The sequence below is a fragment of the Lepisosteus platostomus genome, chromosome 27, assembly GCF_059453375.1.
Source record: "Lepisosteus platostomus isolate fLepPlt1 chromosome 27, fLepPlt1.hap1, whole genome shotgun sequence".
NCBI classification, from domain to species: Eukaryota; Metazoa; Chordata; class Actinopteri; order Semionotiformes; family Lepisosteidae; genus Lepisosteus; species Lepisosteus platostomus.
Genome location: NC_142637.1, coordinates 6919339 through 6939804, shown reverse-complemented (window position 1 = coordinate 6939804; position 20466 = coordinate 6919339). Strand labels below are relative to the sequence as shown.

General features: G+C 42.8%; 1 protein-coding gene and 2 long non-coding RNA genes across 4 annotated transcripts in view; 2 read left to right on the top strand and 1 right to left on the bottom strand.

Annotated features, from left to right (window-relative positions):
* Nucleotides 1-2075: 2075 nt before the first annotated feature.
* LOC148639189 (uncharacterized) lies at nt 2076-6310 on the bottom strand. The gene is made up of 2 exons (XR_015930779.1): nt 6175-6310; nt 2076-2720 (listed from the first exon to the last, which is right to left on the bottom strand). It is a non-coding gene; the product is annotated as an uncharacterized LOC148639189 (long non-coding RNA).
* On the top strand, nt 2716-4107 carry LOC148639190 (uncharacterized). The gene is made up of 2 exons (XR_015930778.1): nt 2716-2877; nt 3496-4107. It is a non-coding gene; the product is annotated as an uncharacterized LOC148639190 (long non-coding RNA).
* Nucleotides 6311-6314: 4 nt separating the features above from the next.
* Nucleotides 6315-20466, top strand: part of sbno2b (strawberry notch homolog 2b) — a 72142-nt gene continuing 57990 nt past the window's right edge. For both annotated transcript variants that reach the window (XM_088621815.1, XM_088621812.1), the window contains exon 1: nt 6315-6467. The gene's annotated coding sequence lies outside the window, so the exon portion shown is untranslated. The remainder of the gene's footprint in view (nt 6468-20466) is intronic.

Sequence of the window (20466 nt, the reverse complement as noted above, 5' to 3'; positions counted from 1 at the left end):
TAACGTAATTCCTGATGTAAACGCCTGTAGATTTAGAACAGGTTCTCAACAACGATGTGCAACACGGCGCCATAATTCCTATGAGCTGATTTCTTTTTAGGAATTACACGCAAGCGACAAAGGCACCCAGCAGCCTTGAAGTTGCCCGTTAAAGCTTGGTTACACGGCTGTTTCGTTTTGAGCACAGAAGGACCGTACGGGTGGTGAAGGTTAAAGTGGGAGTCCCGGGAAGGTTCCAGAATGAAGGATTTTATTTTTAGGGATTGGATTGGAAAACCTCAGCCGAACTTGGCGTTGTGAGAGCGCAGGGACATCCTCAGCGCCTTATATGTAATGTGTCTGGGCGGCTCTCGCTCGGATGCGTGGAAGTGTCCCGCAGTGTGTGGTGTGAGAGGGACAGGACAGCGGCGTCTTTCACAGTGTCAACCACGGCCAGAAAGCTCGTCCCCCCGCCGGGGAATTCCAGAACGCTGGAAAGGGGAAGTCGAGGTGTGCGGTGATGTCACCAGTTAGTCAAAACACGGTTCACTGGAACCAGCGACTGACTTTGGAAGGGGGGGGTTGACTTCATTTAAAATTCAATTTAACACACTACCAACAGGTATGCCTTTGGAGTAGAGGCAGTGTAATATGTGCAATATAAGAAATGGAGTCCAGTCACTTATGGGACAATACAATCTAATGCTGTGTTCATTGAAGCCTGTTAGGGTCACAAGATCCGTCCGTCTCTATGTTGACAAATGAGGAAGGAGATCCAATTTCTGTAATCGCTTTATGCTGGGGGGGAGGGGGGGCAGAGTAAAAAAATGGTAATGGTACTACACGCTTTGTACTGGTCCACCGCAGGTCTCACACACACATGGACTGTGCAATACATGCAAGCTCTGCACAGAAGGTGCCCCAGGGCCAGGACCAGAGATGTGTGAGGCAGCAGAGCACGCTGCCAGATTGCAGTGCTTTGAAACTTTGCTTTATTAAGGTGTCCCCACACAACTCGGATGCCGTCCCACACAGACGATTCATTTCAGATCCTGGCACGGCGTGCATCCTGACTGTGAGAAAACGCCGTTTAAAAAACTGATTGGAGAAGGGATTTCCAACCTGTGCAAACCTCAGAAGAACAGCATAAAAACACGGAGAGACCCCCCCCACCCACCCCAGTCCCTTTTTCCAACTGGACAGCCTCTCCTCCACTGACCTCTGACCTCCAAACCCACTACTTCGGCCACTTCAATTAGTCATTTCTTCTCTCTCCAGGCCCTCGCAGAAATTCTGCGGAGAACAACAGTTTATTTCCGTCAATATCCCAGTGCCTTGAGGAACTATAAAACAACTCCAACTCCCACAACAGGACCGAGGTTTGTGTTGTGTTTTTCCACACTAAATTCCCACCATCTATTCTAGGACAGGAAAGAAACAACTGGGGTTTTTTTTTCAGTACTTCAGAGTGGAAAAGAACGCCGTCTGAGGCTCCTTACACGCAACCGCCAGAGTGTTTGTCAAGGTTTCTGCAAAGGCTCAGTCACAGGGCCAGGGCAGAAGGGACTTTCTGCTCATCAGTAAAGCACAATCCCCCCTTTCATCGGAGAATTGCTGACTAAACGTTTCAGGAAGCACGGAATTAAATTCGGTGATAGCCTGGGCTTGCAGAGCACAAGACCAGATGACACTAAATCAGATAAACAAAAGTCGCAAGCTGGCAAATATACAGCACTGGAACTGGATGTGTGGAGAATTTTGCCCTGTGCAACGTCCTCTTAGCTTTCCCGTCTCTGATGTTCTCATTATGAGCTGCTAAAAATCAACAAGGCATGCCTTGGACTGAAAATGTTGAAAGCCGAAGTTGTGCACTATTCACAGCTTACTTGGGGCAGAAACTAGGGGCCCATCATTGGAGTCCACAGACAAGTCCTTGAGCAGCTTAGCCATAGGCTGGGTGGATTGCTATCCCAGCATGCAAACCTTTGCCTGTCTGTGCACGACGTTGATGTTACGGACACGGCCTGAGATCCGTGTCAGGTCTTGTAGTAGACCCTGTGCGATGAGGTAAGAGCTGGAGAAAACAGCAGGCGTGGTAAAAGGAAACACACAGGGGTTTAATAGTGCACAAAATAATAGTGACAGTCCGTGAGACAGTGAAGGGGGGAGACAAAGAACGGCATCCAAATCCAAACGGGTCCAAAGGCAGGTCAGGGGACAGTCCGGGAGTCCAGCGGTGAGTAATCCATCCTGGGACCCAACAAGGTTAAAATCCCCCGGGAAGGGGGAAAACACGAAGACGGACGAAACATGGAGGTCCAAGGGTGACGGGGCGAGATCCTCCAGACCCCGGGCTCAGGAAGCGGGAGGTGTCGGGGATGAGGCCTGTGCCCTCAGGAGATGGACGTAGGGTTTCCTGGTGCAAGGCGGGCCTCGCGACATCTTTACCCTAACGATGAGCCCCAGCACTGGAGGAGCTGGTCTTTAAATAAGACACCTAAAAAGGTACACCTGGGGAGCTCAGCAGCAACAATCACAGGAACGATAAGGGGAGCAGTGGAGCGCCCTCTAGGGAGGGATGTCAGGCATGACAGCTGTCCTGTTAGTGAGCTGAAACACCTCCTCCAGTCAAGCTTCACGCCTCTGAGTTCCGCTGAAGGGAATTTCTGGAAGAGGCTGCACCAGGAAGACAACTTTACTGGAAGTAACTGGCTTGTCTCCAGGTCCGACGGTCAATTTTGCTGCAGGGAAGACAACGGGCAAGATGACAATGGCAGTGAGGGCCTGCTGAACGTTTACTTCGTTTACAGACAAAGAGGAAGTATGACTGCCTTCTAAGGACATGGGCGCTTCCTGAAACTCCATTAACAACCTCCATCTGCATGATTATTAAGATTGGTGAGCTGCTGTTCTCTATAATATAACAAAAATACTATTATGTATATTAGTAAAAGGTGGAACCATACTGGATATTGCTCTGCTTATCCACTTGTGTTTTATATACAGCATAGCAGTGACAGAACAGGTGTTTTAACTGAATCTTTTTTTTAAAAAAGTGGTGCAGAAAAAAAAGGCTTTAAGATACTATTTATATCAACTAAAAAGGGAAAATATAGTAGGACAGCCTGGCTGTAGGACATGCGTACACTGTAAAACCCAAGTAATTTCCTTTTCGTGTATTAAAAAAGAATGTTTGCCTTTCATGGCTGGTCTGAAAACTCAGGTTTGCACACGTTGTGATATTGACTGTATGGACATGAACTGCAGTGTATCAATTCTTCATCCACCTCGCCACCCTGACCTCTTAACTGACAAAATCTGTACACATGCAGACCCCTGGGGTCATGAATATTTGATGAGAACTTGTTCATGTGGACTGATTGTGTTGGAGGAACTACAGTATTGTGTACACTTTCAGTCACTGTGTCGCTGCTCTGGAATCAGTCGAGAGATGAGTGACCAGAAACATCACGAGGCTTGAAGCAGTGTCCTAACCCGACCACCCTAATCTTTTAGCCTGGAAGAGAGAAGACTTCAAGGGGTCCTCAGTCAAATGTTCAAAGTCTTCAAAGGAACTGACACGCCCAGTTTGAAGACTGGTTGCAAGCCCTTCCACCCCACTTTTCCCTGTTATATACGGCATCTCTCCTGTCAAACCTCCTTCTGGTGTGATCTGGGCCTTGGTGAACAGTGGGAAAGACGCCCTGCGGAGAGTGAGGAACATGGGGGTGTTCAAAGGCATCGAGGCCCCAGTCAAGGCAACAGGGAGCCTGGCCCTGTCCATCACCCGAGAGAACTATTACCTCAGAGATCTGAGGAGGGAAAGGAAGGAGGAAGCAGCAAATCTGTGGAAAATAGAGGGCAGAGGACTGTACCTCAAGAATCTGTGATGTAGATTATCGTGTAAAGGTAAACTGGGATTTGTCCTGCTCTGGAAATGATGAAAAATGACTTGAAAAAATGCCCCTGAACAAGATAAATTACTCTTATGTAACTGTTACCTTGTCTAAACCTAATGAGATGTGTTCGTATATACTGTTTTATATATATATATATGTAAACCTTTCTATTTTGTGATTATCTGTATTTATTTGTAAAATGAAAATAAAGTTCTTAAAAATGGAAAAATCGGGAGGTCCTGAGAACGAAGAGACAGAGCTACCACAGGACACAAGTGGAAACAGGGAGGTGCATTTAATACTCTGAACAAGGGGTGCTTTTTTACACTTCCAATTGTTGTGTCAAATAGACTCTTATACATCCTTCCTGATATTCTTATGTATGCTTTTTTTTGTTGTTCTTAAATCCCTGCAGAGGTTATGACATGTTGCCACAATTGGCAGAGTGTTGCGGGACAGTTTTACAGTGTACCTGTGGTTGATGTCAGAAGAGGGAGAGGTGCAGTGGTTTTTAACACCTTCTGTGCCACCTCTCCATGGCTTGGCAGGGCTGTAACAGTATTGATCACAGGGGAACTGAACATTTCAACAGGAGAGCCAGACACTGGAAATCGCTGGGGTCTTGCTCAGGTTACTACCATCAAGTGGGCATAGAGCTGGTTTGCAAATGGAATGCAGATCTTAAATGTAAAAAAAAACGGTTTCATATGTTATAATTTTAGTGTCGTCAAAGACCTACTGTATCACATACTGACATTTCAGACTAGGCTTTCCAGAATCTCCTCTCAAAACGTAAGCACTTAAGGCCTACCATACCCTTCCACTGAGGGACAGACAGATACAGTACATACTGTACAGGATGACCCTTCTAATACCAGACCAGCTGCCCAATTTCAAGCACAGGTGTCCAGCAAGTTGATTTCATATTTTAAGGTTGATTTCGTTTTTTTAAAAGCACGCTTTAAAAAAAAATAGTCCCAGACTGGATTTAATATCTCCTATGTTGCACTTACGTGTAACATCATTTGTGCATTTTACTTATTAATGCATTATTTCACAAAAGATTTGTATGTTCTGCAACTATTCTCCATTTTTTTATTATTGTATGATACCGGTAGCGTCTAAAGTCGTGTAAAAAGCAGGAGTCAAGATCATTAATCTCCTAATAAACAGCTGAACAGCTCTCTATCATTGCGTTGAACGGACTGCTCAGTAAGCTACTGAAACATCTTCAGACTTCAGCGTCCCCGGTGTTATTCTGAGATAATAACGTCAAAATGTTTTGGTAAAGATATTGAACCTGAGAGAACACGGTCCATCGGTCGATGCTGTTCTTAAGAATGTATGTAAAATCGTTGAGGGCTCTCGATGGTTTAATTCATTATTTGTGTTAAAAAAGCAAATATCTCATACTCCCTACGGTGTGTAGAGAAGTGGTTTCCTTCGCAAAACATCAGAAATTGAGCCAGGCGCCCGCGGGGGGGGCGCAATTTGGGGGTGTCCTGGAACAAGTCGCAGCCGGTAGATGGTGCGCAATCTTCAAGCCAATGCAAGAGATCGCTCCCATTCTGGAATTCCTTTCTCATGGAGATATCGCTGTAGACGATAACTCCTGCATTTTCATTCACGTCCAGAATTGGACAGTTTCTGTGAGATTATGTAGGGGAGTGGAAACCTCAAAGGGAGAGTCTCGGTCACATTTTAAGGCGATTCCACGCGTGACGTTCACACGCATGTTGAGACATCGGCGATAGATCACGCTCATTTTGACGTATGTTTCCACATAACACAGCGACGGATCTGAATCCATAGTATGTGAATGCATACGTTATCCATGAGTCATAAGACACATGATTATGACGTTAGGACAGATGTTACGAAATCTTGAAAAACAAAGGATAAACAGCTGAAAACAAGACTCTTGCATTCCATCTCATAAAAGTCCGTTTGCTAAAAATGTTTATATTGTACATTGAAACTGTAGGGATCAACTGAGAAGACTGTGATATGTTATATGTATTACAGTAATATTTACAGTAACAACAATATGTACTGATCACTGTACAGAAGGATTACACTCATGTGGTTAAATTAGACGGGTGCTTTGGATCCTTTGATGTTGAGGCGCAAAAATGTCTGAATGTGTCCCAGATAGTTTAATTTATTACAAGGAATCAAAAACCGGAGCAGTCCCTTCAGAAATTACACACCGTAAGCAGTGAGCATAAAAAAAAGCTCTCGATAAAAGGATACTCAGAAGATTTTTAAAGGTGGAAACAAACTGGATATCCTTTACCTTGTTGTTAATAGCATGCACTACCTATAATATTTCAGATTTCTTTATAATCGGCTGCGATGCTAACCCAATCCAGGTGAAGACAAACATCACTGCGAGAAACCAGGAGGGTAGTGACGTCACAACGGAAGTATGCCTAAATCAAGATGGCGGCCAAATATCAGGAAGTGAGAAAAACAATCGATGGGAAAAATACTAAATAAAACCCCTGTTTCGGTCGATTAAAATACTGCTATCGTGGAGGACCGCAGCTGAAGGCCATCAGGGGTGATAAAGTTTGTTTATTTTTCACGGTAAGTGTCTTCCGGGTCTCTTAAACGGAGACAAATTATCCCTGCAGTACTTATTAGTGGTCCGGGAAGGCTGAGTAATTATGGGCTCCCCCCTTATTTTCGACTCGGTCGCGACTGTGAAATATCAGAGCGTGCCTTTTTTTTGTTTCGGTGTAGTAGAACACACTCGGCCACGGTAGCACGTCGGCTGGAGTAGCCGTGTGCGGATGGGGTCGTGTTTGCGGGGCAGTGCGTGGTGTTTGTTGGGATTGTGCTGGTGGCCTCAGCGCAGTGTGTCCGGTCCCTTTGTGTAGAAAAGTTACTGGCGAAAATCGCTGGAGCTGAGCGCCCTGTAGCAGTATAGAGGGAGCACAGTGTCGAGGATAGGAACTTGCTTGAGACGGATAGGGTTGAGTTCTGTTTGTTAGTTTCCCCTGCATATCATATTATTATTCTAATTATTGTGTGTACCTCCGTGTAGGTAGTATCTGAAGTTAATCCTAGCATAGGCGCTGTCTCATTAATCTCGGTAAAATACTAGAAGTCTGCGAGGGGTCAGTTTAAGTAGCTGGCTGGTACAGATTGATCCGTCCTTGTGGATGATCTGCACAGTGAACTCTGTAACGAGAGTACTTTTCTGTAAGTCGTCAAGTTGCAGGGGTGAGAGGTACCCATGGGTAAAATAAATGCACAGGAATACGGTCAGACAGCCTGACTGCGGGGATCATTAATATATTTTGCTTCTACACTATGGAAGAATAATTGTTGCCTTTGTTTAGAACTGATTAAAGGTGTGTATTTTTCTTTTTAAACTGCTTATTTGTGCTTAGATTCGGTGCAGGGGTAATAGACATTCCAAGAGAGAGATCTCGGATCTCTCTCTCTTTAGAGATGATGATATTTGTAGCTCAAGGCCCGAGGTTTGTTCAAGTATCTAAAAACTTACAGAAGGCACTGACAAAAGCAGCCTACTGGACATCTCCGGGATCAGCAGTGACATGCAGATTAGAGGAGACGAATGGGAACTAAGAGGAAGTGAATTCAAATGACTCAACGGGAGGTATCTCTTTAGATAAACTAGGGTCCTGGGACATAAGTCACCCAATAATGTTGTCAAAGTTCATATGGTTCCTGCTTTCAAGAAGTGTCTGGTTGAGTTTCTTTGGTCAAATTTGTTGCTAAGCAGCCAAGAAACAAGACAGATTTGTCTTTCATGAATACAGACAGGGTGGGTTTCTTACCCATTTGTGCTAGTCTGGGTCTGCCATAGGTAGGACATGAAAGAGCCGGGGAACAGGGCTTGTCTTCTGGATGAATTAATATCCTGACCTGCACGAAATATGCAGACCTTAGTTTTCATTTCTTTGTTCATATTTGTAAGAAAATGAATGCTGTTTTGGGCTTTAGTTGGCGCTAAAGGAATTTTGGTGTTTTTGTGTTCAGCGGTGTGTGAGCAGTGTAAGACATTGAGCTTTGGATGCCAGATAATGAGTAAGTTAACGAATTACAAGATGGAAAAGGCGTAATAATGTGTAGCGGGGTCTTATGGTTTCCAAATACTGTTCGATTCTCAGTGAAATCAGAGAGACAGGTTATAAGAAATAGCTAAAATGTGAGGTGCTTGTGGAAACGCATTTAAAAAAAATGTATCTTAAAGGATGCATAGTTGCATGATGAGTAGGAGCAAGTCCATTTAAGTGTCTTTTTATGTGTACGTGTGTATATGATTTTATCTGGTCTTGAGGCATGTGACTTCACATTCTGCGTGATGTGCCCTGCCTTGTGAATATTTATGATAGCTGTGTGAATAATTTATAGAAAGGGGTTGAATATGTGTCTGATGCGGGCCTAGTAAATTAAATTATTTTGAGGGAGAACAGATTCTGCATTCCATTAGACATAGAGGCGCATGCATATACTTAGCTGTTTTTTTTTTTGCCGTAGACAGCTGTTGTCTACTTGGGGTTAAAGATGGCGCACTCTGATCAGTGATGTTATCCCATTGCAAACTGGTGAAGGTTCAACACCAGCTTTTACCCTTACCGAACAACTTACTGTTGTTGCTTGCAGACTGCAGAGCAGCTATGCCACAAATGTGACTTGAGCTTTGGTTTACTTCATTATACGCCCACTGGCTGATAACTTCTTGTAGATGGTCATTTTTGCAAATACATTTTGATCCCCTAATGCAGCCTTTCTAATAATCCCTATTTCAAACGATTAACATCCCTTTCGGCACTGTAAACCGCGAGCGATCAGTGTTGAGCGTGCTGTCGAGAATAATTCATTATTGATTAAGTCTTATGTTGGCTTTCTGGTTTTTGTTTCCATTTTCTCATGCTGCCCGGTGCCTCCGGTTCATGCCAGTCTTTTGCTGAGCCCTGGGTATTGACAGATACCTAATTCGCTAGACTGTCAATCCTTGGCACACCAAACGTGCCTGTTGGCAAGGGATCAATGCAGAGGTTTGTCCATCCCTCGCCTAAGAGGAAGGCAAAGCCTGCTGGGAATACTGGGTCATTCTTTAGAAAGGAAAAAATGGCAGTCTGGCACTGCCAGGCTTTGAACTGGTAATGCCCCCCAAACATGTGTTTGGCCTTATAAGTCACATGTATGCTGTTATAAAAGAGGTCTGTGTCGAGAACCCCAATGCCTTCTGTAGGCATTTTTGTTTTGCCGTGGTGTCTTGAGACACAAAGGCTTTTAATCACTTTACAGAACCTGTCCTTGTCTGACAGTGATTTTCCTAGTTATTAGGCAGTAAAAACTGGCCATAGTGAGGACTTGTGCATGGCATAGAAAGCATATTAATTTTTTTCCCCGGTCTGTGTTTGGTGCTTCACTGTAGTTTATAAAGATGTGAATTTAAGACTCAGGTTGTTGCCCAGGAATATGCAGTAAATGTATTAAAGCCTGATTTGAAAGTTTCGCTTCCCACGGAAGTGAGATTATACCCTTCATACTTTGTGTTGAGGTGTTGCTTAGCAATGGTTTCAGTGAGGGGGCAAGATAGAAATTCTGTCAGTCCGATCTGAAAATGATTCAAGTTATAGGAACACATTTATTTAGAAAGTGCAGTATGTGTGAAATATCTGCATTTTCCTCTAATTGGCTGCATCTGTTTCTCTGAAAAATCATTAATTTTAAGTCTGTGTGATATTTTTGAGTTTGAACGTAGAGACCTCTCTAGCAAATAGCATTTACATTACTGGGATTGAAAGAGGAAAGGCAGTACTGATTGTCTTGCACTACAGTCTTAATCTCCCTTTTAAAACACGTATGAATTTTGGGTATCATAATTTCTGAACTTCACTGTAAATCACTAAATTACTCGCAAGTTAGCATTTCTGGAGGACTGAAAAGACAATGTCTGAACAATAACGTGAACTGAAACTAATGTAGGCTACCTTTTTGCTGTTTTTTTAATTTTTTTGTGGGTTAGTTACTGTATATTATTGAGTCATGTGCCTTTTTAATTTCCACATAAAAGCAGAATATAGAATATGTAAATGAAAAAGACATGTTTCACTTCAGGTGAGTTAAAAAAAAAGTTGGAATAATCAGGTGCCTTTTGTTCATTTGTGTTTTTGGAATTAAAGTGATCCCACACATTTTGTGTTTTTTATTAGAATCACTTCGCATCGGAACCCCTGAGATTTTCATCATCACATTTCAATATGTATTTGCATTACTTGTGTCTTACATGAAAGGCATTCTGGATAAATATAAAGTTGGATTAAGCCCCAACTTTGTTAAGTAGTTGTTAGTTAAGTACTTGACATTTACTATTTCTGTAAGAATGAGATCTAAGATCTACAGTCATGTAACATAAGAATTAATGTATTTTAGTATCTAAACCAATACAATCTCTACAGCAGAAACATTGTTTCTCCTTTCTATTTTTCAGCATGGAATTAACCTTTACTTGTTCTATGTAATATCCAAGCTATCTGTTTAAGAACTCTTGCCAACATGTTTGGAATAAGATATTGTACGCAGACAGAAACTTTCTGTGTCAGCTAATTTGTTATTTCTTTTGTGTATGTATTAATGGGGGGAAAAAAAGAAGGAATCAAATGGTTCACTCTTGTAGGTCTAATTCTTTCCTTAATGCTTAAAGTGATATAGATTCCTTTCTTTTGGGCTAATGTTGAACAGAAAGCCATTGAGAATCCAGCCCGAACCCTGAAAGTCTGAAGTTATACTGATATTTTTAAAATTTTCATGTTCAGATGTATTTATACAACTACACCTATTTCTTTTCTTTTTTTTTGTTCTCTTTGGGCATTTTGTGGACTTTCCAAACCCTGTTTTTCAGTTGCATTATTTGTTTTAAATATGCCTCGCTAATCGCTAAAGACCACACTTTCAAAATATCTCATTTCATGTCTTGGTTTTCAGGGTAAAGGCTTTTTTTTTAATAAAGGTTAAGAGCTTGGGGCTTGTGACCCTATAAGGCTGTCACTGTAGTTTGCAGGGGGACAGAAAAAAAAATGAAATGAAACAGGAGAAGCAGAACATCTCAGTTCGGGAGGCGTGTGCAGTATTGTTTCACTCAACCTTAAGGAAAGAAGCAGCGCACAGTGAGGGGATACTGTTTCTCTGGTAGTCTTTTAGCCCATTTTAACATGTGCATGCCTGTGTGTGCCTCTGCTATGTTGAACATACTTTAAACCAGCGTTGCTTGTCTCCGTCGGCAGAAACTGAAAGAACCCAGCTCTGTCGTCTCCCACTGCCCAGGACTGCTGGGGAGGGTGTGGAGTTCTCTGATGTCACACGATCCCAGCAAGGCAGTGCCGTTCTGGGTCCAACATGTGGTGTAGGTGAATGTTAGCACAAAGGATGTGCTGTTTTGTGCTTGCTTCAGTTCCTCTGAGTGTCGGGGGTTGCTCTCAGCCTGCAGTCATCTGTAGGAATGCTTAGGGGGAATAGTGACCCTTCAGTCGCTGAATACTTACTGTTTCATGCATAGATTATACAATAGTCCTGTGTTTTGCTACTATGGCAGAGTAACCTAGTTCTTGTTGCTGGGCTCAGCTGCTTATTGCTCCCCCAGGGACCCACGAAGGGAATGGGAACAGATTCTCGTCTGGCTGATGTACGGGACCACTGGGCATACCTAAGACCACCTCCCCCCCCATCACTTCGATTCAATTGAGGCAGTCATAATTCGGCTAGGAGCCCACAGAATCCTGGGCAGCCAATTGGATTTTGTTAGTGTTTTTCCAATTAAGTCATTTCCTTGAGGGTTAGATTCCATTTGTAAATTGCTTGGTGAATGACCCCAATGTTTAAACCACACTCTCATTCTGCAGCCCCAGTGCCGTGGCTCAGTGTGCTACACTATTTAATTCATCTAAAGCAATGCCTCTGTCTCTCTGTTGCTGCTGAATGACAGTAGGCAGAGTGGTTAACTACTGGAGTGAACTGCAATAGACTGAAACCACACACTTCACTTAAATTTCCACTACCGTTTACCTTGGATTTCAATCGATAGAGCTGAGCACTCCCCCTGATTAAATAAATTACGGCCGCAATTAATATCTGCATCCTAGTACTCTAGGAGTGAAGTGTATTTCTGGTACATCAGAATGACGTGGTTCTCTAATAGTACTTTGTTTTTCTTTAATGAGTGACATTTACTTATCGTATACTGATGAGAATATTTTTTATCATGGGGAACACAACTTTACCACCCGTAGCCTGATCTGATCTCTTTAGATCTCGGATGGCTGGGCCTAGTCAGTACTGGGATGAGAGACACCTAGGGAGAGCCAGGTTGCTGCTGCAAGTGACGTTGGTGGACCAGTAGGTGGCGCTCCTCCCCCCTCCCCAGAACTTATGCTAGTGTATGATGACCCAGGACACTGTGACGAGGTACTGTTCCTTGGATCAGACGTTAAACCATGGAGATGAGTCCTTTATCCCATGGCACTGTTCATAACTAGGGTTGTTGACCCCAGTGCCCTGGCTCAATTCCACTTTGCATTTGCACAGTCTGACCTCCTTGCATTTCAACCCATAGTATTATTGGTGGTGTTACTTCTTCACCTAATCAAGGGATGGTCATATGTGCCTGTGTGTAGTGAGTTGCTGCTTTTTTGGGGAAATGTAGGGCGGTGTGCATATGCACTCGATATGAGATTGCAAAGGGACAAGTAAAGGTTTATTTTACATGTTCCTTTGCAGCCTACGCATTCTGACGCAGCTACCTACTTGAATTACTGAGATGGAGATTATCTGATTTTGTTTATTTTTCGTTATGTCTTGGTATGGTTGTTCTGGTCTGGTCAGGAAGCACTCAGCAGTGAAGAGTGTAGTCTGAGCCCAAGCGTGTGTAATCACTGTACTGTACACCAGCAGCCAGAATCACTCAAGTCAGCTCTTCCTTTCTTCTTCCATTTTCTGTGACACATGCTTCTTTGCGCATAAATGCATTCTTTGCTGTCCATTGCATTCTGACAGTAAATCTCATTTATTGCTCCTAGGTTGATTGCTGATGTTGGTTGGGGGGAGACCATAGACAGGTTGGGGGATGGGCTGGCCCCTGTGTTTTATCCCATTTGGAAGCCTGCCTTCATTAGGTAATGGTTCATGTATTAAACATAGGCTCACTCGCATGAAACCATTGACTTAAAAGAAAAAAGTGTGTGTATGGTGGACTTCTTCTGTGTTTCTTCTAAGACTGTCAGCACGTCGAATATGCTGCCTTTAGATTGTTGCTGTTTTTATCAGGGGAATTCTGTAGTGGAAACAGCACAGTTGCAGTGGAGGTTATATGTCCAGAATTGGCTCATTTGCGAAAATGCTGCTTTAAACGGTTTTGCAATTGAGACTGTATCGGAGAGGTCTGGCTCTAGTGTGTAAGAACAAATTCCCTATATCAACCACGATGGGTTTAAATGAGCAAGAGTCATCTAATTACACAGACAAGTATGACAATAGTCACATTTTACAGAACCCCCCCCCCCAGAACAATGTGTAGTTTTCCATTGAATGATGATGAGAGGAGGTGGCAAAGCTGTTTGCTGTTAGCCACTTTTTAAAAATGAAAAAATACAGTGTTATCGTTACCATTTTTCTTATTATAAGAATAGTTCACTGCAGAGGTAAGGCACAAGCCCTGCTAGTTTGTCAAAAATAGGTCTGATTGTGCTCAAAGCAGAATGAGCACAGAAACGAGAGGCGATCAGTTCAGTGGGTGTGGAACGGGGGCAGGCAGAGACGGCGGCTCTTTAAGAAAGCCTGTTAATTTTATCTCTGCTTGAAGCTGTCGAGGATTGCAGCCGAAACCCCTCGTGGGTGAGTGCAGCTGTGAACCTGCCGCCTGGCGTCGAGGAGCGGGTGGCCTGGCTTTTCCACCTATCGGGTCTCGCTTCGTCCCGGCTGCAGCCCGTCCTCCTCCGGCGCGCGCAGGGGAGCGGCGGTATCACTTCGGGACATCCAAAAACGGCAGCGGCACCAGCTCTTCAGAACAGCTATTAATGTCAAAGGTCGCTTTGTTGAGCCGGCGTGCTCCGGAGAAAGCAGGTCATCTCGAGTCATACCCGTCGTGTGCGTGCCGCCTCTGTTGGACTCGACACGTGTTGATCATTTTAAACTTTTTTTTTTTCATTGGGTCTTGTGTAGAATTATCGTGTGCAGCAGCTGTTCAGGGGCATGTTAAGTGGCTAGGCAAATACAAGGTTGATGGTGTTCTTATTGTTTCTGAGCTGAGTATTAAACGCCCCCGGCTTTCCCATATTCTCCTGTATATTTGGCCTCCATCTCCCTCCGCCCACTCCCTCACCCCTCCTCCCATAAGATAATTTGGAAGCAGACCTGCACAGTTCTCAAGCTTTTCGGTCTGGGGGGCTTTTCAGGGTGTGAAGTCCTGGCCGAGGCAGACGAGTAATGCGAGGGTATAGACCATGCCTTCTGTGAAATCAGAGCGGAGGCAGAATTTCAGAGCATTCAGAATGAAACTGCACTGTACTTTACCTAGCTTCAGCTTTGATTGTCTTTATGCTCAGTACTTTTTAAAGTGGGTGGGCTACGTTCGTTTCTTTCCGCAGCGAAACGGTTTTCTCTTTTTTCCATATCAGACACGATCTTAAAAAGACTGTACTGGTTGCCAAGTCATGGCAGGGTTTAGCTGCATCGTAACTTTTACTTGGCACTGAGTCACGACGTCGCGTTCTGGAATCAAGGAACTGGTTGAAGTAATTGACTGTCATGCGGGGTTTTTTTAAATCTTGTACTCCTTTCTGTCCCAGTGGAATGTAGACTTTTGATGTTCTCACTTTATTGTTTGCAGGAGCAAGGGAGTTGAAACCGAGGTGCCTCTTTGTTTTGTGTGTGTGTGTATATAAACGGAATTCACTCGACTTCGTAGTTCAGCATAAAATCCCAAATTGCAGTCGTTGAGCTTCTCATTTTTTTTGCAGCCAAGGCACCTCTGAGCCTTTTCCTCTCGGGACTGACAGCAGCATAATAATGTGATGTGGTACAACGTACAGTAGCCGCAGCACAGCTCTATCAGATTTCTCCTGAATTGCACTTGAACAGAATTACTTCCTTGGAAGTGTTGTGTTTTGTTTTGGGTACTGAAATACACAGCACATCTTATTTCATTGCCTGCCTACAAAGCATAGTAAGCATCCAGTGTTAGTTTTATAATATTATTTAGGTAAACCATGTAGATAACACAGTGCCTCTTTAAAATATGTTTTAATACGTACAGAATACATTGTTTTTAACTGCTGCATTTGTTCAGCCTATTCCCAAAACTTCCCTATTATAAATACAGTCCGGAGGAGAACTTTATTGTTCAGAAAGGTGTCTATGAAGTTATTTTTACGTAATGCATACGTACAATTGCATACTTATGTAGTACTGGAAACTGCATGCAGGTGAATTTAAAACCGTAATTAGGAGGCACTTTACACAAAGGGTTTTAGGAGTATGGAACAAGGTACTTGAAGCTTAGACTTTGACTTTCTCCAAGAAATGGCTGGATGCCCCCTCTTGTTTTGTAAGTTGCACTGATTGCCAAACTGTGGTCCTGCCTTCGATATGGGGAAAACTGCCTGTTTTGTTATGCCCTCACAATAGCCCCGAGCACAGACACACCCCACACACAAGATTTGGAAAGTGGAAAATAAGTTTTTTTATTACAAATGAACAGTCTTGAGCTGTGGCAAAAATAGGGCTCTCCCTGCAGGATGCTGGGAAAATAAACAGGCCTGTGTTGTGGCAGAAAAGGGCTATTCCAGCCCTGGGAAACAAACAGCCCGCACTGGGGAAAATCATTGTTACCTGGACTGGGAAATATAGCAGCCTTTCACCATTGCAGTGTAAGGCTCTTCCGACTGCCTGTCAAGGACAATAAGCCACCATTGCTCTCTGGAAAAAAGCCTTCAGCCAGGAGACGGGTTCAGCCTGTCTGGGCAGAGGCTGGGGTGATCAATGAGTCCCTGGACTCTGCTCCTTGTCGTAACTCCATGCTTGGTGCTCCATTTATCCGGTCTGGAGCAGGATGCGCAGCTGATCCCCGCTACAGTGATGGCTGGTGTCCTGGGAAGCTTTGAAAAAGATAAAAATGAAAACCACAAAAAAAGCCACACCTCGCGAGCCACACCCCTATGCGCCATCACACTGTGCTAAATAGAAGCAAATGAGAACTATAATTTTTTATTTCGATTTGCCTCTCCAGACAGAGATGCTTTAGGGAAGTCACTGTTGGGATTAAAGGTTAGTCCTCGTTGTGCGCATAATAACTTGGTTTTGCCATTCTGGTAGTTGGTATTGTTCCCCCGTTCCCTCCCCCACTCCCATCTCCCGAATAGCCCTCAAAACATCGCTTATCTATCAAATTAATTTTTCTCCCAAAGTGGGGGAGCCTTAGGAAGGCTCCTGTGTTGTGTAGGGTTTTTGATGCCGTCTTCATTGTGGTCCCACAGATTATTTTTTGCCTTGTATGTAGGGTGGGAATAAAAATGCTAAATTTGATGACAAAAAAAAGCGCTGTAGCATTTCCCTACTGTGCTTAAAAAGTTTCAAGTATAGCAGGTTTGACCACCACTGTCGCCCGAGGTCTTGTCGCTATTGTGGTTCAGTTTTTTTTGTGGAAATGTCTTCCTCAGTTTCTTCCGTTCATTGGGTTCACAATCGTACTGTAAGTGATGTTGAACATGGGAGAAAAAAACAAAAGCTTGGAGCCTCTCTGCTGAAATGCTTCAGATATTGTTCTAGGTAAGCTTTGTGTTGAGAATGTTTCTAGTGTAAGGGAAACCTCATAAAATGTCAACCGAATATCAGTGAGGCCAAAGTTCACTTGTGAACATGCCTAGAAGAGTGCAACTCGGACCCATGTGTCTTACAGAGTAATCACTCGGGTGTCCCTGCTGGTGATTTCCTGTTCTCCTTCAGTTGATCACTTTTTGGCCTGTCGCAGGTGGAGAGCTGTGTCTCCATGTGTAGTTCGTCTTCCCTGGATAATCTTCCTTAATCTGGCTGAGATCTCTGTGCATGTGGCATGAAGGCTTTTTTTTTCTTTTCCTCGAGGTGGCTTGGTGGGGTGACAAGTCAAATCCTCTCTCACGTGGTCTCTTCTGGGGTGAAGGCTGGGTCTCTACAGCAATTGCACAAGACACGGATGGGTTTACTAATTGCGCTGCCTGCTGGGTCACCTGCAGTTAAACATACTAGAGAGTGTTACTGGAGATGAACTAATAAATATCTGTGCATGCTGTGTAAGTGGCATCTGTGAAAAATATTTGAATATATGAAGAATCTTTTTATTTTGACAGATGTGACACATGCATAGTAAAGTGTGTGTTTCTATAGTTAAAGCAATATAACAATATAGTGTTTCTTTAATAGCAATATAATATTGCAATATAGTGCTTGCAATATTTGGTCTGCAGATACAGAAAGAGCCGTGACAGAGCAGAAAATACTTCAGAGTGATTTGCTTTTGTAACACGACTTGGAATTATTTTCCCACACTAACCAATATCTTAAATGAAGATCTTAATCTTGGATTTGTAGTCGTTCTGTGCCAAGCATTAATAGATACAAGATTGAAAAAGTAAAGTGAGTGTCTTTAAAACTACACAAAGTTTAAATCAGGGCTGTACTGACCCTTGTTCTGGAAGGTCAGTGGGTCTGCAGGTTTTCTCTTGAAGTTTCCTTGGAACATTTGCACCTGAGGAGCTGTGGGAAGATGTCAGCATTTGTCCAGTTAGGTCAGTGGTGAGCAGATAATTAGCAGGACAAAACTAGAGTAGTTAATTTCTTCTGAGTGCTCCAGTGTTGTCCCACAGTCCAAAAACATGCTGGTAGTTTAATTGGCTTCTGGGAAAATTGGCCCTGGTGTGAGTGTGTGCGTGTCTGTTCTGTGTGCGCCCAGCGTCCTGCCCACAGTGTACCCTGCCTTGCACTCGTTGCTTGCTGGGATAGGCTCTGGCTCCGCCGCCATCCTGAATTGGAAGAAGAGGTGAGAAAACAGATAGGGGGAATTGCGCACAGTGTGATAAAATCAGAATAAAATGCTTATTCCAAGAGGTTCCAGAGATCCTGACTCACAGATTAGTTCCCGTTGCTTTTCTTTGCAGGAGGACTTTTTCTGGAGCTGTGACTTATTTCTCAGAAGTTCTCTTCTGCAGTGGGTTTGATTATTTCCGCTGAAGTGCTGGGCATTCATCATGCATAGAATAGCAGGAAGTGTCCCATGATCTGTTTGGATTTCTTGATTTCATTTCACACTGCTGAGCTGTTGTCTTCAAAGACGTGTATTTAATTTTTTTGAAACCTTGCTTTAGATTATTCTAATTTAAAAACAAAAAAAATTACTTACTTTATGTACTCTACAGTTCAGCGTTCACTTGCATCTAAATACAGTTGATCGTATTTCCAGGTTAGGGTGGGAGTGAAGAGAGGCTGTTGCTGTAAATTATGAGTTTGATTAATAAGGTCAAAGCAGCTGTCTGTAGCTGCCAGCTGTAGTTTTGGATGTACACAGGCAGAAGAAGTCATAAGTCAGTTCTGTCTCCTATAGCGATTGTGAATAGATGTAGACCTGATCAATATTCTTACTTGGCATTTTAAATCTTGTTGCTGGCATGTTTTATGCACACTAAATGGTATTTAATTATTTCCAGATAATTGTGATTAGCAGAATAAGAACCACAGAGCGGGCTGGCACAGAGGGCTTCAATTAAACAATCAGAATCACTCTGGAAATTAACAGGGTTCTTTAATCTACTTGTGTCCACTCTTCTCATCAGGGTGGATTATTTTCCTTAGTGAGTCCAGATCCTTTCTGTAGCTTTGCTTTCTTATTCTTTCCTCTGTACAGACTATATATATATTATCCCTCTTTTGTGTTTTTAAAAACATTTGATGGTTGTTTAGGTTATGTGGGGAACAGAGGAGCACTGGTTTCTAGTGTTAAAGGGTCTAGACTCCTGACTGGAGCGTTTTGGGTTCAAAATCTAGGAGGAATGCTGCTGATGTGTTCTTAAGTATTTCATTCAGATTTCTCCATTAAATGCCCTGCTGTTTAACTGAGTGCCCTTTAAATATAAATACATGAAAGGGTTCATAGTGCCATCGTTTCAAACTGCGGCTAACAGGAGTGGTTGAAGAAAAATAAAACGGAACCTCTTTTCTGATTGATAAACACAAACCTATTTTTTTTAATTCAAAATTAAATGCAGACACTGGGCTTATGTTTTGGTGCTTAATTCTCTTGCAGAGATCTTCGTGGAATTAGTGTCACTACTGTGAGTCACGTGAAAAGGAGATGACAGAGGAAAGCATTTTTTTAAGAAAATGCCACAAGGAAAATTATTTTGAAGTCATCTTCATCTGACTTTCAGGGACTTTACAAGCATACCTGCTGGGTTTGTTTGAAGTCTGGGTCTGGGTTTTAACATTGATGCATGTAACAATTACATCTGTGTTTAAGATTTCTTTAAATCTCTCTTTCTGTGTTTGTGTTTTGGTTTAAGAATGTGAAATTTCTTCAAAGGGAAGACTTAATTAAACTAATCTGAAATTACTGATGAATAATGCCGAATGTCTGAATGACCATAGCATTCAGCTGTGAAGTTATCTATTCATTTTTTGCGAGTTGATTTCCGTTATTGGCCATCTTAACAAGGCTGTAAGACAGCATTTAACATTACTAATTTTTTTCTTTCATTTTGTGTATATATATATACTATTAAGGAACAAGTTCCATTTGAACATTTGAAGAGTTTTTAGAAGTTCATTTTTTAAATAGTATCAGTTGCTCTGATTTTGTTTACAGGTTTTTCTCATTGACTTTTGCACTTAGCTGCACTAGCATATCTTGAGGTTTTTATCAGAATCAGAAAATCCTAACACAGAGGCAAAGACCTGATGTACCTATAATATATGTGTAAATGGGCAGAAAAAAAACAGGTGTGGTGTGCCTGGGCTTTTCTTCATTACATAGTTGGAGATCATGCTGCTGAATGTTGACTTTATTGAACTGTTGCAGTAGTTAAGGTGCATTAGTGAAATAATTGATTGAGGATAATTACCTGTCTGCATCTGTGCAGTATTTATACTACAATATTTATCCAGTTTGTGTGTGTGTTATGCATAGAGTACCTACAGTACACACCATTGCAGCTGACGGGATTGTACAATTACTTTAATGGAGATGGAGTAGAGCTGGCTGTTAAAAGGATTTTCTCCACAGTAAGATGGATTAGTGCTATAACCTTTGGCTTTGAAATAAGTGCGGACTTACACATGTGACAGCGAAGACTGTAAAGAGATTCCTGGAGCTCTGTTGTCATATTAAACTAAAGCTGCTCTGTGAGGAAACAGCGATCGAGGAATGTACTGGAAGAATTTCTGGCAGCGGCCGCGTGGAGTTTTTTTTTTTTGCGAGAGAGAATTTGATGTGGCTCCATGAAAGAAGGCTGTTATTTCCTCCCTCTGGCTGCCGTGATCAGCCTTCTTGGTGTCTGGCTGGCTCTAAGCAGATCGAGGAGTTGCACTT